General features: G+C 44.5%; 1 protein-coding gene across 1 annotated transcript in view; it reads left to right on the top strand.

Moving 5' to 3' along the window:
* The window catches only part of CCDC102B (coiled-coil domain containing 102B), a 239920-nt gene that overhangs the window by 928 nt on the left and 219795 nt on the right, over positions 1–19197 (top strand). The gene's annotated exons all lie outside the window — the stretch shown is intronic.

The following is a 19197-nucleotide window of genomic DNA, read 5'->3' on the forward strand; positions in this document are numbered from 1 at the left end:
TTTTTTTTTTTAAATGATGATTTGGTCCTCCGTTTTCGGAATATTTTTGAAATAAGTCTCTAAGGGATATTGCTGCTTTGGTCCCTGTGTAAGGGGGGGGAGGGGTCCCCAGGAAAAGGGGAAGTTCCAGGTTCGCTGCTCCACTCAGGAGGGTGCAGCGGAGCAGAGAGAAAGGGGAGAAGAGAAGATCTGAAGAGAAGCAGGGTGGAGAGCCAGAAGGAGCCCTGAGGAAGCCACATGGGGTAGTGAGCCTGTGAGGCAGAAGCCGGGCTTGTGTCCTGGCCCTGGACTGGCTAAGGCAGATGTGGGCGAGAGACCCGTGGGGAGGTGACTGTGGCCGTGTTTATGTTGATTTTGATGTTGCTCTTTTCCTCCCAGACTCATCTGGCCATGTCTGACCCTTTTCCATGGGTCCTGGCCAGAAGGTGCTTTAGTCTCGTGGCGGCTTTCAGGCCTTGCCCAGGCCGGGCCCAGTCCCTTTTGGGGGGACTTTTGGCCACGAGGGGATGGGTCATTTAAGGTGTTTGATTTAGAAACTATATTCTTTGTCTTCTGTGTTGTATACTCCCTGAATTAAAGTCCCTTTTCATTAAAGTCTGACATGTTTTGATGCGGCTGATGGCAGAACCCATTTAGAGTAGGCAGGTTTGGGGGTTCAGGGGTGTCCCTCTCCCTGCCCTGTAACACCTGCACCACCAAGATGACAGCCGTATAGTTTTGCATGCAGCTGTCATCTGAACTTAGGTGCAGTGCTTTAAGACGCAATTCGGGACTTAGAGTCAATCAGTTACTGAACATGTGTCATTGATACCACATCCGGCCTCAAGTTTCCCTCAGCCAATAAAAGGAAACAGTTTGAGGAGAAGGAAAGTAGTTTAAATCTGTGGACAAACCGAGGCAGCAGACTTGTATCTGGAAACCCAGCCCTGGTCTTTGGCAAAGGGCAGGGTTATTTATATAAAGGTTTAAAAAGGGGAGGGGAAAGGGTCTGCTGGTCCTTTTGGTGCAGGCTCAGGGAGATTTCAGCCTGGTGCTCACTTGCTTTGTTAACACCCTATGTTTAACTTCCTTAGAGTGTTATTTCCTTATCTTCCTTCTTAGGGACCTTGTGTCTCTCCTTAGACTGCAAGAAGACAAACTTGTTCAATGCAACAGGTAAGAATGCTTATCTGAGGCAGGCCAAGAGACATGTCCTGTCACTGTATCATAGTGAGAACAGAAATGAATTATGATGTCACAGCCAATTCACCTTAGTTTCAGTTCATGCCCTCAGAATTGTCATTCTTAGCCATTAGGAGGTCAAAGTATAATCCAGTTGACAGAAAGCTCTGGGCTTCCTTTCTTTTATGCATATAGCAACACACCCAGCCCTTAAGCAGATTCAAATGTACTTTTAAAAACTGGAGGCTGCAGTTTAGCCTTAGAGCATAAATTTCGTAAACATTTGATTTTCCTAAATTCTCATAGTAGAAAGCCAGTGTAAATTTAGGGGTTCAGAGAAGGTAATTTGCTTCATTGCTAACATTGATAAACTTGTTTTCGGGAACAGACTCAAATTGCAGGTGTTCTTTCTGTAATACCACACTCAAGATTTCTTTCTGCCCTAGAGTTATCGCCTTCCTTTTATTGCCCCATCTTTTAGCCATCCAATGTCAGATAATGATACAGGTGTTCCTATGTGGGAGGGCTATGGGTGACTTTGCTGTGGGTGGGGTGTGGTAACATATATGAGGAGAGGTGAACCTATAACCCAAAGACCAGAGTTCGGGCCATCTGCCACCACCAAATGACAAAGCAGACACAGTAATTGAATCTTTACGTTGCGACTTAACCAGGTAGCCAGCAATCTGGAAGGGGGTAAACACCCTAAAGGAACTGCTTTACTATTTCATTTCCAGCTGGCTTTTTATAGTGAGATGAGCAAGTGGTTCAGCAGTAAGCAGTCTTCCCCACTGCCAGGAGCTCCTTTCCACCCACCTGGAGAGCCGGCCTCACGTTCGTCCCAATATATGGCCTTCGTCTTCAGATAGCACTGGCTCCCTGCACCCTGCAGACATGTCCTTGGGCTGGAAAATTAAGTCAGAGTAGACGGGCCATAAAAAGATGCAGGCAGATTTCGTGGACACCATGCATTGTGTCTTCGCTCCCAGCCCCTATCAAACTGAATCACGGTGTTGTAGACCAGTGTTACTGCAACTCAAAGCAATACCATCAGACATGGGAAAAAGGTATCTGGGTTTATTTTTGAGAGTACTTTTGAGATCAAAGCCTGAAAACTAGGAGGGCATTTCTGGACTCTGCATTCAACAAGCAGCGGAGGAGTACATTACTTCTCCAATGTACTTGGCAGAGGGGAAAGTTATCATATAAGGTTAAACTGGTTAAATTTTTTCTAAAGTGATATTACTGATATATTCTCTGACTACAACACAGTAAGGAAAATCTGCAACAAAAAAATGAAAATGTCTCCAAAACCTGGAAACTTGAGAATATAAACATGCTTGTAAAAAATAGTTGAAGCTAAGAGACAATGAGAACAAGGAAGAAAATATGCTTTAAGTTACAACATGCAGCAAAATCTGTTCAAAGAAATTTACAGAATAGATGTCTCTTTTAGAACACAAAAATAATGAAAATTAGAGAACTTTACCTTAAGAAGTGGAATAACAGAAAAAAAAAAAACCATGCACAGAAGACAAACACACATTTATTTTATTTTATCGTGCCAGAAGATGAAAACTTGACATTGAGCTAAGCATTCTAGTATAGCAGCTCACTTAGTCACCTGAGGGCTCAGACAGGGTTCTGTGCGCCTTCTACATGAAGTCATTTTCATGAGGTGTTGGATTCAGTGAGTTGTGTCCTTGGGTTCTCTTTAAGAAAAGTTTCATGGGATTTCTCCTTTTAGACACAGCAAATTTCCCCAAGGCATGAAGGTATTTGCACAGACAGGCAAGAGCAGGTACATTATTTTTTATTTTTTAAAAATATTTATGCACACAGGAACTAGGGTGCAGGCCAGAGGTGTAGGGGTGAGAGGATTCACCATAGACAGAGTGGGGAGCAGAACAGGCAGAAAGACTGAAATACACTGCTGAGTGGTCTGCTGCACCACGTGGGTCACTCCATGGCCAGGGACCGAACTCGTGCCACAGTGGCTACATAGAGCTTCATAGTGCTGCACGCTAACCCCTTGGCCACCAGGGAGGCCCTGATAAGATTCCATTGTTTAAAATGACAAGTTTATTAGGAAAAGGAGAAGAAAAAGAGAGGAACCTACCCGGCGGAGGGCAGGATTGCTGCCAGGCAGGAGTTGCACTGATACAGGGCTCTTCATGGGCAGGGCTTATTCTCTCGTGGAATTGTTATCTATGGAGGAATTAATTACTTCTAGGGGGTGATCGGGTTGGCTTGTAAGGACTAAGGACAGGGATTCTCTACAATGGCCGGCACCTGCATACCCTACCTCTGGTGTACGGAGACTTCTAAGCACTTGAATATTTGTTGTAGCAACTGGAGCTTAATGATATTTTCTTTATGTACTGGTTTAAGGACTATATTCATCATTTCTACTGCCACCTCTAGTTTCTGGTCTTAATATTTCTTCCATCCTAAATTTTCTAATATTAGCCTCTATCACTAACTGGAGTGAAATAGGAAGAGAAGATAAAGCGGGAGGCTGCTGCCCGCAGAGGGAGAGAGCCGGTGGAAAGAAGCACCTGCGTAGTCACAGGTGGCCCGAGGAGTGGCTGCCCTGAGCTGGTGGAGAGACTGCCCTGACATAGACAGCCTCTCCCTGGGAGGGTCTCGCTCCCTGTGAGCCTAGGTTTGTTGAATTTGAATAGAATCTGAAGAGATTCCTGATGACCTTCATCTGCAAGTCTTTATCTTTCCCCTTTTGGATCTGAGCTTCAGACACACACCCCAGCATCTGTTATCTGCTGGGACCTTCAGATATTCAGGCATCCCGGGGCATCCCCAACACAGGTTGACCTTGATGTTATGGCTGTGTCAGCTGCTGCACTGGCCCCTTCTATCTGCCCCTTTGTGTGACTCAGTCTTGTGATGCCTCCTCTGCATTCCTTCCGCAGTCACCTCTCACCAAAGACCCCAGCACCCCAGGGCCACGTGAGTGTGTTGAGTCTTTGTCTCACTTCACCAGGCCTCACCAGGCCAGAGGCTGCCGGGTCCTGGAGAATGGCCCCGGGCTGAAGGGGGCCTGCCAGAGAGCGGCCTCAGCGCTCCCGCAGCTCCGCAGAGGCCTGGGCTACCCCTGCCAGCCAGAGCAGCACCAGGCCGAGGCTGCCTGTGTGCCCAGTGGATGTGCTTATTCCTCAGCGGCCAGCAATCGCATGCCTCTGTCTGGCTGGTTTCGGGCAGTACTCAGCTGCCTCAAGGACGTTGCCTCTCTCTGTGTGGACCAGGAGCCGGCAGGCGGGCTCAGGGCAACTCATCAGCCAGGCCGCTCGGCTTTTGCGCCAGCATGCCGCTATTGTTTCTGAAACTGAGAATCAGGCCACAGCAGCTTGACTGGTCATCGTCACTGATGGGGCAGGGATGGTCGGTCAGCCCTGGGAAAGCCCAGGAGCGGCAGGCAGCCATGCTAACGTTTGAGAGGATGCGGTGTGGACTGGAGGCCGGTATGCCACAGAGCAGGAGTCAATGTCCTTGCTCCCCACCTCAGGCTAAGCCGAAGTCTCATAGGCCTAGGTGGCTCTCAGAGAAATCATTCCCCACCTAAGGGCAGTATCGGACCCAGGCTGTTTTAGCCACCAGGGGAAGGTCTTATTTGAATCACCTGGGAAAGGTCACATTTGCTGGAAGCTTCAGTAATAAGGCTTCTTTGAACTTCAGAGGTTGAAGGCCAAGGGCTTCGGTTTAGACAGATGTTGCTTTTATGCACTGAATTGTGTGCTGCTAAGTCTCCGTAATGGAATTCTAATCCCCAACCTATAACAGCTGGAGTTGGGCTTTGGTGAGGTAATCAGGTCTAAATGGGGTCAGTGTGTGAGTGGGGAGGGGAGCATATATTAGCACTAGTGTTTTGTAAGACTAGGAATCCCAGAGAGTTCTCTCCATTGTGTGAGGACCCAGAAAAGAAGTCAACCCCAGTTATGGACAGTCCTTTCCAAAGCCCGCCTGCTGGGCTGATCTTGGACTCACTGTGAGAAATCTGTGATTATGATCACAGGATGGAAACATCCAGTATTACAGGTTCTCATCTGGACAGGGCGTTACCTTAGAATTGCTTAAAAATCTGTAGAAAACAGTTGTCCAGTCTTACTGGGTAAAGGTAGAATTTCCTTTATTATGAGGAATAGGATGAGGAGTTTATTGTTACCACACCTACAAATTATTGCAGTGAGTGTCCTGACTTGTTTAGCAAAAAAGAAAGGGGTAACATAAGGATAGGGAGAAAACATCTCCAAAAAACATGATTAATGTTATTAACAAATGTTGCAGTGTAATAAACTGAGTATGTGACAGGAAATGACAAATATTGCTTAACTAAGACACCAAAAGCTAATGGGACAAAACATTTTAATGGGTAGAAAACTCAATGTCACACAGGTATTTGTTAACCTCTAGATTATTTATAGGCTCAATCTTGTGTCAATCAACTTCTTAAGTTAGTCAAAGATCTTGATGGGTCCATTTAAAATTTTATATAGTAGAGCCCGTGTCCAATGAGATCCAAGACATTTGTAAAGATAAAGAAATAAGGTGTGGTAATTTATTTTTTAGAGATTTATTTATTTGTTCATACAGAACTGGGGTATAGGCCAGAGGTGCAGGGAATGAGAGGATTCACCAGAGACAGAGTGGGGAGCAGAGCGGATGAATCCACTGAAATACACCGCTGAGGAGAGCAGTAGGGAGACAGGAGAGGTCTGCTGCGCCCTGCCGGTCACCTCCCTGACCAGGGATGGAACTCGAGCTGCAGGGGCTGCAGACAGCTTCAAAGTGCTGGGCTTTAACTCCTTGTGCCACCAGGGAGGCCCAAGGTAAGATAATTTGAGAGAGGTCAGGCCTCCAAGCTCTCTTGGTGGGCAGTGGGGTGTTGATGCAGGGGTTAGACCATGTGGCCAGGGGAGAGAATGGACCTCAGAAACAGACCCCTCTGTGGTCATGCTGGGAAACTGAAGAAAAGGTGACATCGTGCTGAGACCATTTAGTGTTCATTAAGACAGAACAATCAATGAGGATACAAATTCTATATCATGAACAATAATTCAATGCTGGGGGGGAGAAAAATGAGCAAGCATTAAAATCTTTAGCAGAATTGAGGCCTCTCTGGTGGTGCAAGGGGTTAAGTCTCTGCACAGTGAAGCTGTCCACAGCCACTGCAGCACAAGTTTGATCCCCAGCCAGGGAGGTGACCCACATGGTGCGGCAGACCTCTCCTGTCTCCCGCTGCTCCCCTCAGCAGTGTATTTCAGCCCATCTGCCTGTTTTGCTTCCCACTCTGTCTCTGGTGAATCCTCTCACTGCCCCTGCACCTCTGGCCCATACCCCAGTTCTTATATACATAAATAAATAAATCTTAAAAAAAATAGCAGAATATGTGAGCATATCTATGATATGATGAATTGTGACATTTATAATGAGCTGTGATAATAAAAGTGCATCATGCCATACGTATTATGAACATGCTATTATGATAGGGAAGCATTTATTCCACACAAAATGGCTGTTCAAAAGGAAAAGAGACAAATGTTGAATGCCACCCTCGCTGATGTGAGATGAGAAGGCAAGAGTTGGAGCATTTATATGAAAGGTTGTAACTAAAAAGGAATTAGTTAATAAAAATTAGTAAGGGAAAAGTATTCAACACAATTTTAAATGCAGGATTAAGCACTTTATCAAAGAAGAAATGCAGATGTCAAACAACATGCAAATATGCTTCACAATAATCACCTTAATATAATATCTGACTTTCATTTTGTTAGTGGTTATGGAAACCTCGGAATTTTCAATCATTGTTTGAGGGAAAGAATTCATATCTATGAATGCAAAAACCTGTTTTAGAAACTAAACACGAAATACTAAAGGTAATATGTAAAATTTTATTTAAATAAATTACTTAATACCTATTTTAGATCAAAGTCCAGGTTATCAATCTAATGCATCTGATTCTCTTAACCATTACAAATATAAAATACAAAAAAGCTGATACTCTACATTCCTTGATCATAAAAAAAATTTGTATTACCTTCTAAGTCTCCCCAGAGTTGAAAGGTGCTAACCTAATTTAGAAAGTTGATTCTCTGGTAAATTAGGTTATTCATGTCTAGAGAGTGAGCCCAGGGGAGTGACCTAAATTCTTCTCTTATTCTGCCATTTTTTTTCCCGTAATTTCAACAGAGGAGTGACTCAGTCACATGGTTCTGTCTGCTTGGAGGAGTCTGGAGCTCCATCAAGATAATCAGCAGATTAGGTTATTTAACGTCCTCTTAATTTTGAAGACTTTTAAACATTAATTCTTAGACTCATTCATATTTTTGCAAGCAGGGAAGTTTTACTGATTTTTAAAAAGATTTGTTTATGCATACAGAACTGGGATACCTGCCAGAGGTGGGGAAAGGGGGTGGGATGAGAGGATTCACCAGAGACAGAGTGGGGAGCAGAACAGGTGGACTGATGAAATCCACTGCTGGGGGAGCTGCAGGTGAGCCAGGAGAGGTCTGCTGCTGTGGGTCAACCCCGGGGCAGGGAATGGAACTTGTGCTGCAGTGGCTGCTTGCTGCAGCTTCGCTGTGTTGCGCTTTAACCCATTGCGCCACCAGGGAGGACCCTGATTTTTAAAATAATAGTAGATTGATCGTGGATGTCATGTTTTCATCTGATTAGCTGTCACGCTTTGAGGTCATTCTCTTGCGTCAGAAGGTGTCTTTTCTGTGATATATTTAAGTCTAGATTCTGTAATGTCATCATTGATGAAAGCTTCTGTGATACCCAAAGGACTGAGTGGCTAGTAAGATACAATAGCACTATATCACCTCTTTGTTACATTTAAATTAAAACATTTTTTGTGTCAATGGCAAGGGATTTCATCACGTCTAGTGTATCCCCCTAATCACATCAGTGGAACAAGGGAGGGGCTGGCCTTGCCGGAGAACCTCCCACAGAGAGCTCTCGGCCCTAAAGGGAGGCAGGCACCCCACTTACTACAAGACGCACTGTGCAGAGCGAGCCAGAGGATTAACAGATTTGCATGTGATCTGCTGAGAATTCACAAGACATTTCTTATTAGGTGACAGCTGCTGTAAATTCACTTATTTGAAAAGAAAAGAGATGCTAGGTGGCGTGGATTTGCTCCTTCCATTTTATGATATTTCGCTCACAACAGAGAGGATTGCTTCTATCTTCCAGGGAGGCGACTGAGGTTCAAGTTTCTGTTAGCAATAAGAATGGCGCCATCAACTGGCGGCCTGTGCACATCATGGAAGGAGCCAGGCCTGGGCTGTTCGCTAATTGGAAGCCTAGAGGAAGGGCTTCCCAGGGGAGGTTTTAGATACCCAGGCAAATAGAGGATTAACACAGTCCACGCTCTGTTCGTAATAAAGCTTCGCTATGGACAAAGACATGTTCTTTAGGCCAAATTTTGAAAGAGCAGAGAGCTTCTAGAATGTCTTTGCAAAGAAACCTTTTACCGGGAAGAAGCTTTAAACGTCAGAGGGAGCAGCTTGCAGGGGTTGCCATGGCAGCAGAAGTAAACCTATGCCCTGGGGAGATCAAAGAATAGTTAGCTGTCCCCCGGGAAATGGGGTTCGGGGCTCATTAAGAGGCCCTGGTGACAGTCCATACCTAGCTTTGAAAGTGCAAACAGCTACAGACACATCTGTCTAGCCGGTGTGTGACACAGGGCTGTTGCTTCAAAGTTCTAGAGGCTGGTCAAACAGCAGGTACCAAGATGTGGATTGTTTTGAAGTGCAAGCAATGCAGTTATCCTGGTGCTTTTAAAAATATATTTATTTTATTTATTTATACATACAAGAGCTGGGGTATGGTGTTGGGGCAGGGGGTGTTTGCTGAGAGGCTTCACCAGAGCAGAGTGGGGAGCAGAACAGGCAGATAGAAGAAGTCCACTGCTGAGGGGAGCAGCGGGCGGGTCAGGAGAGGTCTGCTGCGTCCTGTGGGTCACCCCTGGGGCTGGGGATCGAGCTGGTGCTGCACTGGCTACTGATAGCTTCTCAATGCTGAAACTAAACCTCTGCGCCACCAGGGAGCCCCCAGCTCGATGCTTGGAATGCTATAGGATAGCAATAGCTCGAGATTACTGTCATCACCTTGCTTAGAGAAAAATTTTCTGCATTACACATATGTAAGCCACAAATAGCAGTCCATAAAGGCCAAGGGTTTTATGCGTAGTGACACGAAGTTATCATTCCAAAGCTACATCAGAGTCAAAGCAATCCCTTTTCACTCACTACTCTGAAAATGAGCTCCCATTGACTCCTTTTAGAGTTTTAAATGTCAACCTTTGCCAGATTTTTTTCAGGCTAAAGATCACAACCACTTAGGTGCGTTTTCTGAAAGAAACACTTGGTCATTTTAGTTAGACATTCTCCATGTTACTTTGTGCAGCTTGGGGGGATGAAGAGAGTGTATGAAGGGATGAGGGGTTGATCTTCTTCCTCCTCAACTGCTGATATGCTCCAGAATTTAGAACTGAGTTTTTATATCTTTTTAGTTTGATTTTCCTTAGTACTGAGTATTTTAAATCACACAACACTTTATGATCCTGTAATTATCTTCCTTAACTCTTCCTTAACTCTTGCTTCACCTCATTTAGTATTTTCTTTATGAATAAAGGACAACTATTTAAATCAGATCATTTTACTCAGCCACCACCAAAGCTCTAGTGCCATCCAACCTCTCTCCACATTGCTTTTGCTTCTCTCCTCCCACCTCTGGTAACCATCACATTTTCCCCAGAGTCATAATGATGTTTGTTGCATTTTCCCACCTTGTTTGCTTTGGTGATTTATATTTCATATGTGAGTAAACATCTGGTATTGTTATTTACTTGCTGACTTATTTTGCTTAGCATAACCACCTCAGGTTCCATCCATTTTTGTCACAAAAGCAAGATTTCATCCCTTTTAACGGCAGAGTAGTATTCCACTGAGTATATGTGCCACAATTCTTTATCTGGTCATCTGCCTATCGATATCTAGGTATTGGTCTGTGTCCTCACTGTCATGAATAATGCTATTATGAAACAGGAGTGTCTCTATCTATCCAAATTAGTGTTTTCATATTTTTTTAAGATTTATGTATTCCTGCATTTAAGAACTGTGGTACAGGCCAGAGGTGTGGTTGTGTGAGTGAGGAGTCACTAGAGACTGGGTGGCTGAGATCGAACTCATGCTGCAGCGGCTGCACACAGCTTCATAGTGCTGCATTTTAACCTCTTGCACCACCTGGGAAGCTCCGTTTCCATATTTTTTGGGGTAAACACACAGGAGAGATTTTGCTGGATCCTATTGTATTTCCATTTTAGAATTTTGGTGAACCTCTATACTGGTTTCCATGGAGTCTGCACCAATTCACATTCCCCTCAAGTGTGTACAAGCTTCCTTTTTCCCACTTCTCGCCAACACTTGTTTCAGCCTTTTTGAAATGGGCCGTTCTCACAGGTGAGAGTGACATCTCATTGTGATCTTGATTTTCATTTCCCTGATTGTAACGGAAATTGAGCGAGTTTTCATGTGCCCATGAGTCACTGGCGTGTCTTTGTTTTTTTCTGTTGTTTTGCCCAATTTTTGCTTGAGTGGCATGTTTTGTTGTTGAATTATGTGACCTCTTTATATATTATGGAAACTAGTTCCTAGTTGGATGTATGTGTGCATACATCCTACTTCCAGTCAGTAGGTTGACTTTTGCTTTAGTTTCTTTCTTTTTTTTAATATTTGGCTTTTTTTTGAAAGATTTTATTTATTTATGCATACAGAATTTGAGTACAGGCCAGAGGTTCAGGGGCAGCGAGAGGATTCACCAGAGACAGAGAGGGAGGCAGAACAGGCAGATGGATGAAGTCCACTGCCGAGGGGAGCAGTGGGGAGACAGGAGAGGTCTGCTGCGCCCTGTGGGTCATCTCTGTGGCCGGGGATTGAGCTCACATTGAAGTGGCTGCAGCCAGCCTCGTAGCCCTGTGCTTTAATCTGTTGCACCACTTTGGTTTCTTACATAGGACTTTTTGTAGAAAATTTTCTGGAACATTGTATTGTTGGAATATACATTTTATTATGGAAACCTATTTCAAAGGTCAGATGGTTGGGTTTATAACTTATTTCTGAAAGGATGGTCCTTGAATGCTTAAAAACATACTTTTACACAAAATTTTCAACCATTTCTGATATTGTTCCATCCTTAGGACTGAGTTAGGGGGACATCGTGTGGTAGCACGAGGTTGTGCAGGCAGCCTCCGCTGACAGATCACCTCAGTCACCAGGCACACTTTGTACAACAGTGTCTTTTTAAACCAAATAGCCTGCCTGCCCTTTTGACCCCAAAGGATACGTTAACTCTGTGTAATGCAGTCACATTGCATGAGGATTTTCAGGACTTTTGAAAAATATGTTTTTGAAATAATTATTTGGCGTCACCATTCTATAGGCAGTCTGAGGACAAACAGTGACCAGAAAATAAACTCCCCTGTGGGTGGCAACCTGAAGACCTTTAATTAAGTCCATATAAAAGGTGAATCCTAGACATAGCTTATCATGAGTATGATAATCATCAGTATAATCATAGCTTATCATGAGTTCCTTTCTTTTTAAATATGGGAACTTTGTTTTGCACCAAAAGCATCCATAATAATCTTAAATATTGAACCCCAGGAATGGCATTTGTAAAATGTAAGGTTCCTTTTCCTACGTCTGCCACCAGCTCTTCTGCTGATCGGACATGGAGGAAATAGCCCCCAAGGTCAGGGCTGCCCAGCATGCTTTCCCGCCTACCATGAGTATAAGCTGGGATGACTGACTCAAGGGTCAAATTTCTTTCCAACAAGAGACTCTGGTGCCTCTGTCTGTCCTGCACAGAACCTACTTTAAAAAAACTTTTTTTTGTTCATACAGAAGTGGGGCACAGGCCAGAGGTGTGTGTGTGGGCGTGAGAGGATTCACCAGAGACAGCGTGTGGAGCAGAACAGGCTGACTGACAAAGTCCACTGCTGAGGGGCAGCGGGTGGGTCAGGAGAGGTCTGCGGTGCCCTGTGGGTCACTCCCTGGCCCGTCTTGAACCTGTGCTGCAGTGGCTGTGGACAGCTTCACAGTGCTGCGCCTTAACCCGTAGCACCTTCAGGAGGACCCATTCCTGGAGTACCTTTCTGCAACTGATTATTGGCGTTTCTTATTGTCACTTAATTGCATGAAAACTTCTGATATAATCTGAAGAGAAATAGAAGGGAGAGGTCGTTTCTGTCTGGGCGGGAGACCTGTTAATATGCTCTCGTAATTCAGACACTTGTGAGACAAAATAACACTAAAATCTACTGGCCGGAGCAGTTTTTCCATGTCTGAAAGTCTTTTGATATCGCTCTCAGGAGAGGTGGGGGTTCACGCTCCCTCCTCCTGATTCTGGGAGGTAGACCGTTTTGCTTGGAACGAAACCAATGTAGTCGAGGTCAGTTTCCCATATTCTGGATCCAGGTCAGGAGAAGCCGCTGCATTTCTCTTGGAGCACTTGTTTCGGAGGCTGGACTTGCTGTGTATCAAATCCAATCACGTGGCAGCCCAGACCACATGAAACAGTGCCCTGGAGAGCTCGAGCCACAGCAGCAGCTGAGCCTCCAACATCTTCAACCACTTAGTGTCACTTACCAGACGTGTGTGTGAAGACGCCTGCAGATGCTTTCCCGCCTCTCCAGTTACCCCAGAGATCAGGTTGCCCTGGTTAAAGTCCAACAGCAGAAACAAGACATCCAGGCTGTCCTTCTGGGCAGCCAGAATCACTGTCCATACCACTGCGCTTTGAATGATTCGCTACGCAGCAACTGTGACCACCAGTGGGCTCAGAAGTCTGGCCAAGAGGATCAGCCCTTGGCATCGGGTGCCACGCAGTGAGTGCTGAAGCTGAACATCCTAACTGGCATTTGCTCTCTTCCGCTACAGGAATGGCCACTGCCCAGCAAATGTCCCCGGGGCTGCTCAGTGAGCTAGGAGGAGGGAAGGCTGATGCCATGTGGGGGACACCTGGCTTCCCAGTGCTGGACTCTAGGACACATGGCCTCTCACCCTCCTGACCGCCCCCTTCTCAGTCACTCCCCCAGAAGTGGAGGGGAGGGCAGCCGAGGGCCTGACCCGGTGGGAGGCCGGGGAGAAGTGGGCAGTGCTTGGCTACCCGGACCCGACCCCCTGCTTTGCCTGGGGACCTGCCTGACCACGGAGGCTGTCAGCCTGGGCTCCTCTTGGCCTGGTCGCACATGGAGCGTGGCCAACTCGGGAGGGAAAATCGTGCTCAGCTGCTTCTGGGACCAGGATTAAGCCCACGGGCCAGAGAATGAGCTGATCCCCCCGACTCTGCTGCCTCCTACAGCTAGCTGACTCGTGAACAAGCAATGATGGTGTTTTGGCTTGCAAAGGTCAAGAGAGAAAGTCAAGGAAGAAGTGTGATGCGCCCCGATGGGTGGTCACCTCCCTGGCCGGGATCGAGCAGGTGCTGCAGTGGCCGTGGACAGCATCATAGTGCTGCGCTTTAACCCGTTGTGCCTGGGAGAGCCCCCCTCTCTTAATTTTATAACAAGTGGAGGTGGCGGATGCTGGTTGTTGGGCGTTCTGGAGACGCTCAGTGGCCCTCTGTAAGGACACGCAGTCACATGGCTAACACCATCGCTGGCCTCATCTGACAGGCTGAGTAGACCTCTGATGCTTTTACTAGTGTAGACGATTTACAATATATATATATTTGTGCATACAGAACTGGGGTACAGGCCAGAGGTGCAGGGGTGGTGAGGGGACTCGCCAGAGACAGAGTGGGGAGCAGAACAGGCAGAGCGACAAAGTCCACTGCTGAGGGGAGCAGCGAGCGGGTCAGGAGAGGTCTGCCGCGCCATGTGGGTCACCTCCCTGGTCGGGGATTGAACTCGTGCTGAAGCGGCTTTGGCCAGCCTCGGTGCTGCACTTTAACCAGTCGCGCCTCCAGGGAGGGCCCATGATATTACTAGCGTAGACAATTTTAAAGATATATGGGCTGTGTAACATCTTGTCTTAATCCTCAGAAATGGATCCCAGATGTGCAATTGAGTCTCTCAGGACCTTACCAGGTATTAAAGCTTCTTTCCAAAGATGCAGACCTCGCCTAATTTCTCATCCTTACTGTTGCCATTGCTTTAGCTCTGAATCCAGTTCATCACCTGAAGAGGTGATAAAATATTTGGAAAATACTGAAAAAAAAAGTCTGCAGTGTTTTCAGCTGAGAAGCCTGTTCTATGAAAAAGAAATTTCAAGGGGTTGTTGGAAGATGTATTCACTTCTGCTCAGAAAGGAATCTTAAACAGTTTGTCACCAAAGTGATATGATTCTTTTCATCCAAACCAGACTGAGATTGCACAAAGGAATGACAAACCCCTAGCCAGAGAATGTTTGATGAACAGAGAAGTTATGGCCTCAGAACTAGTGCAGTATCATCTTTGATCTTAGGAAATACAGGCATGAAACTTTTACCTGTAAGACAAAAATTTACTTCTGAAAGTCTCCTTCTGCGTATGTTTTTTATGTTCCAGTTCTGTGAAGATTAGCCTTTACATGAGCAGCTTATTTTTCCTCTATAGCGACAGAGATTCTAAGTCATCACAAGGTTACGTTAAAAAAAAAAAAAACAAGTACTGATATGCAGATTTAATATGCGTTAAAGGTACACCTCAAATAGTTTATATAACATTTTTTAAAGATTTATTTACTTATGCATACAAGAACTAGGGTACAGGCCATGGTATGGGGGGGTGGTGAGAGGGTACACTAGAGACAGAGTGGGCAGCAGAACAGGTGGGTCTCACTACTCTGTGGGAGCAGCGGGGAGACTGGAGAGGTCTGTTGCGCCCCATGTGGACCAGCCGTCTGGCGGGGCTCGAACTCAGACTACTGTGATGATAGCGCTGAGACTAATCCCAGGCCACCAGGGAGGCCCAGTGTCATGTTACCAGACAAGTGCGAGTAGTCTTACAGCTGGGTGATTAAAAAGGGTTTTCAGAGACTATCTGGAAAGGTTCAAGCAGGACTTAAGGGGCCCAGCAAGAGCTGAGCACAGTCCCGGGACTGGCCACAGGGTAGGTGCTGCCGCTCACAGTCGAGGCCGAAGGGAGGGAGGAAGGGATTACCCCCGAGGACCAGATTATCCACACCTAAAACTGGTATCCAGGCACGGACTGGTGTCTAGACTGGTGTCCGGAGCTGCCTGGTGGTGTTGATGTACCCCAGGAGCGATGTCCAAATGGGGACGCCAATTCCCAAGCCCCCGGAAGGGGATGCCTTAGAGTCGGAATGCAAGAAGGTAGAACGGACAAGTCGAGACAGCAGCGAGGACCTGGGGACATTGTGGCCATGTCTCTTGTAAGGCCTGAGCCCACTGGGTTGCGGTGTGTCCAGCACAGGCCAGCGCTGGCTCCGACACTGCTGGTCATTGTCCACCCCTCGGGGCGCAACACACGTGTTCCTTGACTGTCTTTTCCTCTTGACCATGGGACTTTGGTAACTCCCATCAAAAAGGAAAGGAGGAAATGGAAGACATCTTGACTACACTTGTCTATTGCTGGTGTCACATGGGTGAGCTTGTGACATAGGGTGGGGGTCATTGGCTCTACAGGACCAGGAAGAGCTGTAGCAGGAGAACTTGAACTGTGTAGACTGTGGGTACCTTTGGGTAGCTACCGACACAATATAGGTTTTCCACTGGAAGTGACTATTGAGTTAGGAAAAATACAAAACCTCTGCCCTCAGTAGAAACGAGGGTCCCCTGGGGGCCCCTCATCAGAGTGAGGGAACTTCCCACTGTTGTACATGAGTTGGTATGAAGTAATGGCGCCTGTGTGCTACTTGGAAATAAGAATCTTCAAGGTGCTCAGTTCTTCGCTGTCTGGTCAGCATCTCTAAGCGCGTCGGCCCTCCAGGTGCGTGAAGGTTTAGCGTTCGTCTTTCACAGTGTAGTTCTTCTGTGGTTTCTTGTCTGTCCTACACATTTCCGAGGCCGCTGAATGTTTCGACAGAGGGCACAAGCGAGGACGGGACCAGCCGCATGAGATGCTTTTCCTGTGATCTCCCTCGAAGATCCAGGAGTTCCCTATCCCAGATTTGAGCACGTGGCCCAGCTATCAAAGTCCCCGCGCCCATGAGCGCCCTGTGGGGAGGCTCCTACCACTCCACGGAATAAAGACATGTTCACGCAAATGGGTTTATTTTCCTGAAGTATTTTTTTTTTTTTTTCATGGCCAGCACAAAGTGAAATGCAAGGTTGGAAGTTATCCCAAAACACTGCTCATCACAGCCGCGAAACCAGATAATTAGGAGAAAGCACCTCATCCCGCCCTGTTCTTAGAAATCGTAGAACGCAAATTATCCACAGCTGTGAATAACTTCTAATATTCAAGCAATGGGTAAAATTTTTACTTTCTGACCCAAACTGTCTGACTTGGCTCTCTTCCTAAGCGTTATGGCCAATATTCCATTTTGCTTTCCTTTATGGGCTTGGGCTAAGAAACTGGGCGACTTTGTTCTCAATTTTGTAAACTAAAGCCAAGCTAGTTACCAAGTCATTTATTATTCATTTAGATAGACTACCTCTTGATAAACGATTTTAGTAATCAAAATATTCATCCTATGTTTATTTGGAAATTGAGATTTTGAAATCCTTTGTCTAGCTCAAGAAAAGAAGGAATGTTAACACTGGAGGAGAGCCAGGTTTTTCTGGATCATTCTAAACAGCCTGATTAAAAGAATAAGCTTATTATTTTCTTTGGGAGAGTTAGCTAGGACACATTCCCAGAGAACTTGATAGTTGAACCAATAAAATCCTGGGAGAAAGACTGTAAAGATGTGGCAGGAAGGGAACAAGCAAGCAAAGTGACATGATTTGGGGGTAGGGGGGGGGGTGTTTAAAGCTTCCCGGTAAATGGGCAAAGGGCTAATTAGTGTTAGAACTTTGAATCGTAGGACATGGAGGATGAAAGTGGATTTAAAAATGAAAGTTTCCACAATGAAAAAAAAAAAAAAGAACTTCATCAAGATGAGCATGCCCTCCAAATTGTTACATCATAGCTATAGGAACTCCTTCCAAAGAACTATAGTGCATTTTCATTCTTGGAAGTGATCTCTTCATAGCTAGAAAAACAAAAGAAACTAAGACTAAGGAATAGGATTGAATTTCTGCCTTAAAATTTAAACCTGGTCATTGTTTTCCATGTAGAAGATTGTCTACAGCTGTAAATAATTTGCATTCCAAAAGTTATAAGAATGAGGCTGAGTGAAATCCCAGTACTCTGGAGAGGATCCAGAGAGAAAAGAAGGCTAATTTGATATGTCCTGCCATCGCCAAGAACTGAGTTTATTTCACATGTGCTAAAGAGAAGATAAAATTTATCCAAAATGAAAGTTTTTAACGTTAGTCTTCTTTATCTTATTTTTTCTATAACATTTTAAGTTTATACCTCTAATTTGTAAAAAGTCAAATGACTATAAACCTTTTGCTACATCAAATCCTAATATACATTTATCTTATTTGTAAATTAAAACTAAAGTAGGATTTTTCAGCAAGGTTGCTTAAGATAGATTTCTTAAAATTGAATGCACTTTTTCTCCAGTAAAAATATTTCAAGTGTATACAAATCTAAAGCATATTATTAATTGGTTGTCATTAGAGATGAAGAATTTCAGAGATGTAAACCATTCTTTTATTTTTAGAGTTTTCTAAAATACAAGCATGTTGGATGTTGTTGGTAGTAAAATATTTGAATGAAAAATCACTAAGATGGTATAACTGATTTTCAAGTTAGCACAATAGTTTTGACTAAATATTCTCTTTGAATAGCCATTTTCTTGACAATAAAAATACCACGATTCATCTACTCAAATACTCTGCAAATTCAGTCAAGAATTTTTTCCTTGATTGAAACTATGTTTGTGCTTAAAGAGCAAAAACTCTTAGACCTTTTCATTTAACAAAGCTAAATATAGACATTTATCAACTGTCATTTTACACTTTCTGCTTTTATATATAGCGTCATATAATAGTCACATATATTTATATGAAGTATGAATTATCATGATAGTTCCATTAACAATCAGACCTAAAATTTCTACTAGTCCCTTCCAGCTTCCTTCTGTAAATTTTTCCCTCCATGTTTCAAGTCCAAATTCTTAAGGACACTGAAAATGTTATCATGTTAGCATGGACAAATAACGTAAGTTCTTGTCTGTTTTATCCACAATGTATACACAGCGGTCTCACAGAATGCCAACACTACTCCCATTAAGGCAGCTTCTGGAAGAATTTGTAGTTTTTACTGTTACTTTTACCAAATTATCATAACTGAAGTCACTTGGATTTGTTAAATCTCCATGTGGTTATACCACTAATAGGTTATATATTGTAAGATCATTTGGAATTTGGAATTTGAGACTTTAGAATTTGAGAATTTGGAATTTGAGAGACCGAATGCTTTTTAAGTTAGTTTCACAGGGTTTGAAAGTAAAATCTACAATCGTAACAAGGCACAGTGAAAGTTTGACTTCCACCCAATAACCCCAAGATAATAGTTTTGTCTTTTTATTGTAATATATATTACTTGGAAAACATTCTTGTCACTTACATTACTTAACATATCCTATTTGATCCCTTTATGTTTTACATTATATGTAGGAATTATGTTATTTTGGAGATTAAAAGCATGTATATATCATGCCATTCTTAAATAAAGGACAGCGTGCTTTTCCTCCCACTTACCACCATACCGTAGACATCACTTTCTGCTCATGTACGGAAACTTCCCTCACTCCATTTCACAGTATTTTGCTTCATTAATACGTTGGGCTCATTTTTCTGATATGACAGCCCTTGGCGCGATTCCAGTCTGCATTTTCATTCATTCTTGCACTTACAGGTTTGCGTGTGTCTTTTTGTATTTTTGCCAGTTTACTTTGCTGTGTATTTCTTAGTGGAGTATTGGTACTGTGTGAAAAGGTAACTGGTATGCTTAAT

Source organism: Condylura cristata, unplaced genomic scaffold, assembly GCF_000260355.1.
Source record: "Condylura cristata isolate star-nosed mole 26May11 unplaced genomic scaffold, ConCri1.0 scaffold00016, whole genome shotgun sequence".
In the NCBI taxonomy this organism is placed as follows: Eukaryota; Metazoa; Chordata; class Mammalia; order Eulipotyphla; family Talpidae; genus Condylura; species Condylura cristata.